Source organism: Lolium rigidum, chromosome 1 (assembly GCF_022539505.1).
Source record: "Lolium rigidum isolate FL_2022 chromosome 1, APGP_CSIRO_Lrig_0.1, whole genome shotgun sequence".
NCBI classification, from domain to species: domain Eukaryota; kingdom Viridiplantae; phylum Streptophyta; class Magnoliopsida; order Poales; family Poaceae; genus Lolium; species Lolium rigidum.
Genome location: NC_061508.1, coordinates 148,069,668 through 148,076,367, shown reverse-complemented (window position 1 = coordinate 148,076,367; position 6,700 = coordinate 148,069,668). Strand labels below are relative to the sequence as shown.

The window sequence follows — 6,700 nt, the reverse complement described above, 5'->3', positions numbered from 1 at the left end:
GCCAGAAGGTAAGTAGGATAAATGTGGGCGATCAAGAGTCACGGGGCCGATGGTGGCTTGTTTCTTCTTCCGAGTCCATGACGCTCAAGTTGGCAAACATGCTCTTGTTCTACTCCGTAAGCAACTTGGCCGCGGCCTCCATCTTCTGGGCCTTTATGGTCTGCTTGGTGAGGTCAATGAAGGTGGTGGCGGTGGCTTACTTGTCCCGACGCCACTTCTCGTTCCTCTTGGCCAAGGCCTCTTGTGCCTCAGTCATCATCTTCTGCAGGATCTCTCTCAACGCGACGGCCGACGCCTCACGCTTGAGATCAGCCTTGATGGTCTTGTGGTCCCTTGGTAGAGATGGCAGGGCATTTTTGGCCCGGGGCTTCCTATTTTCCGTCGACGGCCACCACCACATTGTCTCTGCTATTCTGGTGCTAACTAGGTAGGACGTAGGCCGCGTAGCCTAATGATGAGGACATCTCTACCGAACCACTACCTCCTTCATTGCAAGACGAAGAAGATGTTGATGTGAAGCTTAAGTCCAATGAAGTTAGAATTGGACCTATGACTAGAGGTCGTGTGAAGTTATTAAAACAACAGGTGAACTTGTTCTTAAACGATACTTTGATTGATGAGAATTTTATACTACCTAAATCCTATGACTTGTGTATGATCAGGTACGAGGATAAAGGAAGCATCGCACGAGGAGGAGGAGAACAACTGGACATGGTGATGGACATGAAGACACCTCATGGACGAGGGAGGAGAGGGAGGCATGCGTGAGGGAGGAAGAAGTCCAGGCCGGCGCCACGACCGGCGCGACCGGCGCGACCGGCCGCCACGCCGGCCGGTCCGGTCCCACACCCGATCCAACCGGCTCCCACGCCAGATGAGCCCGGCGCCCGCCGGCTCCTGCGCTGGTGCCAACCGGGCGGGTATACTGAGCGTCCTCCCCTTGGCCCGGTCACCACCCGGTCCCTGGCCCGGTTCAAACCGGACCGACCGGTCCCTAGCCCGGTCAACCGGCCCCCTGACTGGCCGTGTCCGAGTCAGTCTCGACTAGATCCCGATCTGGGTCGGTTATTATTGTATTTTCTCGACTTCTGGTCGTCCTGAACCCCTATATAAGTGCCCATGACGCCCCCATAATAGTTTTAGACCACGTTTAAGATAAAATCTAGTTCATAGTTGATTGCTTTGCATCTCTATTTAATCTATACACCAATTCGCATCGATCTGGTGTTTTGCTACTGAAATTTTTGTGTGATTTTCAGTTCCATTGGGGATTAGAAGATTGCAATTTACCGCTTCGTGGTCGGCGGCTACGTGCGCAAGTGTGTGGAGTTGCGAATATCTTGCAGGGTTGAGAGCTGTTTCATTGGCGCAGGAATCGATCGAGAGACTTCGTCAGCGTCATACAAGTTATCTCCACCTTCTCATCGTGTTATCTCCGCTGTGTTCATCGCGTGTTCATCACCATACACTGTGCTTACTGAGAAGATCGGGCAACCCCATATCATCTTGGTAGATTACACTGTTTCCTCGGTAAGCCATCCACAATCCACCCCATAGTTGAGTTGTGAGTGTTTTCCTATCCAGAAAAAGCCAAAAATATTAGGGTTAGGGTTTGCCATAGCCTTAGATTGCATCAATTTCGAGTTTTAGTTGCTTTTCGTAGTTGTTTTTGCGTATCTTTTTCTTCCATCTAGTAGATTGTTAGGGTTTGTGTTTCGACTATCATCTAGTTTTCAGTTTTTGTCGCTCCGAGTCCACATAGCGTACAGTTTGCTTGTTCCTAACCATAGACACAGCCTTTCGATATATGTGACTAGGAACTTTCCCACAAGAGACTAGTTTTACCGCTCGACGGGTTGCTCGTTAGGGTTTTGGTGTTTTGCAATTTCTGTTGGCCGTGTTACAAAGACTAGAGTCATAAAATCAAAAAAATAAAAATAGGAAAGAAGCAAAAAGAGCTATAAGTGATGCGTTTGATAAAAAGAAAAAGTGAAGTGCTAGTAAGAGATTAAGTGAAGGTCAAGTTTACTTTTCTGCACCTGTAGTTGAGCAATCTTGTGCCTGTTTCGTTGAGCTTTGCTAGTGTCTCTCGTGTGCATTGCAATCTTTTCATCCATATAGTTGCATTGCCACATTTATCGCCTTGTGTGAGTATCATTGGTTGTTCTACGGTCAGCGCTAGAGTTTGTTATTGGTGCACATAGGTATCCTACCTACAACCCCACATATATCCTGCTTTGACGTGTGATTGTTCTTCTACCCTTGATATTCGCTTCGCTACATCTGTGCACTAGTTCGTTAATCCAAGTGGTAAGCAATACTAATTCACTTTGGAGCGGTAAGACTTACCTTTTCTTATCAGTTTTGAGTGAGTTGTGAGCGTACCACCACAGATTTTAGTTTTAGTGCACTAACCTACTAACCATGTCTTCTAGTGATGCTAAAATTGTTAACCAGAAATAGAAGGATGGTTCTGATGTTATGACTTGGAGGGAGTATGAACCTCTTCGTAATGAGATGCGACGTGAATTCCGCGAAAAGGACGAAGGACTTACTGGTAAAATTCAGAAGGTCACCAAGAAGCTTGATACCACTAGTGATACTGTCAATACAATGCAAGAACAAATGACAAATATTCAGCGCAATATTCAAGCGTTGACTCTAGCTGTTGAGAACCTGACCCAACAACAACAACAATATGAAGATGAAGATGCTGATCTTGAAGATGCAGCATGTGGTGCTGGTCGTGGTGTTGGACGTGGTAACCGTGGTCGTGGCTTTGCTGAACTCGGAGTTCTCCGTGTCCCTCCACAACCGCAAGACGATGGTTTTGGTAAGCCAAAGTTCTCAATACCAAAATTTGAAGGAGGTCCTGATGTTGAAGAATACCTCACTTGGGAGATGAAGATTGAGAAGTTGTGGCGCCTACATGACTATAATGAAGATAGGAAGATTAAGCTTGATTCCTTAGAATTTGATGGCTATGCATTGCGTTGGTGGGATGGAATTACACGTGCTTGTCAAGAAGATGGAGAAGTGCCAGTTCTTACTTGGCGCGAGGTGAAGGCAATTATGCAAGCTCGTTTCGTTCCCGCTAATTATTTGCGATCTATATATGATAAGTTGACCCTCTTGAGACAAGGTGTTATGACGGTTGATGCTTATTTCATGGAGATGGAGATGCTTATGCAGCGTGGCCGTGTCCGTGAGTCACTTGATATGACATTGCAGCGCTTTCTTCATGGTTTGAAGTATAATATCAAGGTCATTGTTTGTCATCACCGTTACACTAATATGAATGAGCTACTACATCATGCAAGAGAAGCTGAAGCACAGTTGGCGGAAGCGCAAATCAAAGGACGTGCTATAGGAGTTGGGTGTTACACGCCTAGGGCGCCCCCATCTACGGTGTCGGTGCCATCATCGCGTCCCGCACCGTTTCCTACTTCGTCAAGCAAGCCGGTCTCCAATGTGTCAAACACAAAGAAATCCGAACCTGCTGCAAGTGGAAGTGGTTCTAGCATGTCTACGGCGCGCAACCGTGATATGGCTTGTCATACATGTGGTGGCAAGGGTCTCTTCAAGAGAGATTTTCCTAACCGCAAGGTCATGATTATTAATGAGGACAATGAGTATGAGACTGGAGATGATGCTGATCCGGATGCTCCAAAAGATGATGACTATGATAGTGATGGTGTAGATGCTTATCCATCTGAAACTCGCACTATTGTTGTGGCACAGCATGCTCTTAACGTGCAGCCAAGTGCATCTACTCAACACTGCAATTTGTTTCAAACAAAGGCACTAGTTGGTCCTGATAAAGCTTGCAAGGTCAATATTGATGTCGGGAGTTGTCGCAATTTAGCAAGCACGGAGTTATGTGCCAAGCTGAAGTTGAATTATCTACCGCACCCGCATCCAAATTATATTCAATGGTTGAGTGACAATGGTGAAATGAAGGTAAACCACATGGTGCGTGTTGAGTTTGAGATTGGACCGTATAAGGATTCCATTGATTTTGATGTGGTTCCTATGACGGTGTGTCACCTACTATTGGGTCGGCCATGGCTCTATGGCCGTTCTGTGCAACACAATGGCCTCGCTTATACATATCACTTGGAGTTCAAGGGCAAGAAAATTAACTTGCGGCCTATGTCACCACAAAAAATTGTCAATGAATCTCGTCAGAAAGTTGAAGTAAACTTGGAGGATACATTCATAGATATGCGAGAGAATTGTAATACCGTGAGTGATATAACAAAAAGTGAGAGAGTGAATTCCTTAGTGTTATTAGCCACCAGAGAGGATATGAGAGAATTTAGTGAGGATCCTACATCCATTCCTCTTGTGATCATGTACAAGGGTGAGGTTTTGGTTTCTAACGACATGGCCCCTATTTCTCTTTGTGTTTCTCATGTTTTGCAGGAATTCAGCGATGTGTTTTCGGAGGAGGTCCCCGCAGTGCCACCATTGTGTGGTATTGAGTATCAAATTGACTTGATCCCCGGCGCCTCGCTGCCCAATAGTGCGCCATACAGGACGAACCCCGAAGAGACGAAGGAGATACAGAAGCAAGTGCAAGCGCTGCTCGACAAAGGTTATATTCGCATAAGCCTAAGTCCTTGTGTTGTTCCTGTTATTCTAGTTCCTAAGAAAGATGATACATGGCGCATGTGTGTAGATTGTAGAGCGATAAACAACATTACTATTCGATATCGTCATCCTATTCCCTGTTCAGAGGATATGCTAGATGAATTGAGTGGTGCTGTTGTTTTCTCTAAGATTGATTTGCGTAATGGTTATCATCAGATTAGGATGAAAGAGGGGGATGAATGGAAAACAGTCTTTAAAACAAAATTTACTTTATATGAGTGGTTAGTAATGCCTTTTGGTTTAATTAATGCACCTAGCACTTTCATGAGACTAATGAACCATGTTTTGCGTGATTTTATTGGCAAGTTTGGCATTGTGTACTTTGATGACATATTAATTTACAGCCCCATTGAATCTGATCATACTATACATATTTGACATTTTCAAAAGAAGCCTGGTGACCTTGTGTATACGTGAGCACGCACCCAGGAAGTGACATGTGTCTAACGGCGTCCATTTCCCCGTGAGCTGATGTACTACTAAAAAATTGTTGGGAAAATCTACTGCACTAGCAACCAGCCAACCACCGCCCGCCCTCCCTCAAAAAAAAATCACCGGCCAACCTTATCCCCCAACGACACCTCCCGGCCACACAATCGCCGCTCTCTCTCGCACCGTCTCGCGTGAAGATATCCACAAAAAGCAGCGCCGCCGGCGGGGATGTCGACGAGCGCCGCGCTGGAGAGGCTTGCGTGGAGAAGGCTGTTGCCGAAGAGCATGGAGTAGGTTGGCTGCCACCAGCGACCGTGTCTCGACTGCGAGGCGAACAGTGTACCCGTGGGCCGTGGCGGAGGAGGCCGTCCACGGCGGCGGTGGCCCAGGAACAGGATTCCTCCCGTGATGAAGACGACGCCCGCCTTCCTCTGCGTCGGCTACCCTCTTCAGCGCTGCACCGCCGGTGCCCAACCTCCTCCACGCGCTCACATCGGGGCTGAGTAGGAGCGCGGCCAGCATCTCCACCGCCTCCAACAGATCGCTCTTCTTCTCCTGGTAGCTACTACTGCCACCGACGCAGTCACCATCTTCCGGGCGGCGGCGTGCGGCTCGACCCGGGCCAGACGTGGCCTCTCACCATGCCGGCCGGCACCGCGGCCGCCAGGGTGTGGCCGCGCACGGGGTGCACCTTCAACGGCAGCGGCGTTGGCCGCTGCATCCCCGGCGACTGCGCCGGCAAGCTGGCCTGCGTCGTCTACGGCGAGAAGCCGACAACAATTGCAGAGTACACGCTGGGGAAGGGCGGGGCCCCGGACTTCTTCGACATGTCCCTCGTCGATGGGTTCAACGTGCCGATGAGGTTCCACCCCCTAGACGACGCTCCGTGCCGTTCCACCAGCTGCGCCGTGGACATCACGAAGGAGTTCCTGCCAGAGCGCCAGCTCCTGCGGCAAGCTGGGCGGTGACACCTACTGATGCAGGGGCCAGTTCGCGGTCAACTGCCCGCCAACCTACTACTCGATGTTCTTCAAGACGAAGTGCCCCGAAGCATACAGGTGGTGGTGCTCTGGATATGTTGTTAATTGTTAAATAGATAATCTGTTAATCATGACTATTTGATCTGGACACTACTAGTGAATTAATCTGATAACCTGGGTATTATGGTATAGGAAATGAACTCCTCGGCTCTGTAGGTCAAAGACGGACAACTCAGTATTTTAATAGCGAAGGGAGAATCTGGTGTGTCCTTTTTCCATCGGTCAGATGCATGCAAACAGGCTGATGGGCGTGGTGGCCAAGGTTGACTAGTCCTATAGCACTTTTCACAGAACTGTTAGTCGCCGTTTCTTGATAGGCTGAATCCAACGGTGGTGGATCAGATCCAACGGTGATGACCGCGTGCTCACGTATACACCTAGTCACCAAATCCCCTCTCTTGACATGTTTTGCAAGTGTTGCGTAATAACCAACTTTATGGTAATCTTGAGAAGTGCACATTTTGCAAAGATAAGGTCATATTTCTGGGTTATGTTGTCTCTAAGCATGGAGTAGAGGTAGATTCATCTAAGATTGAAGCAATTCAAAATTGGCCTACTCCCATGAATGTGAGTCA

General features: G+C 48.1%; 1 pseudogene; it reads left to right on the top strand.

Annotated features, from left to right (window-relative positions):
* The first annotated feature begins 2,704 nt into the window (after nucleotides 1–2,704).
* LOC124652396 lies at nucleotides 2,705–6,261 on the top strand (annotated as a pseudogene).
* The last annotated feature ends 439 nt before the right edge of the window (nucleotides 6,262–6,700 follow it).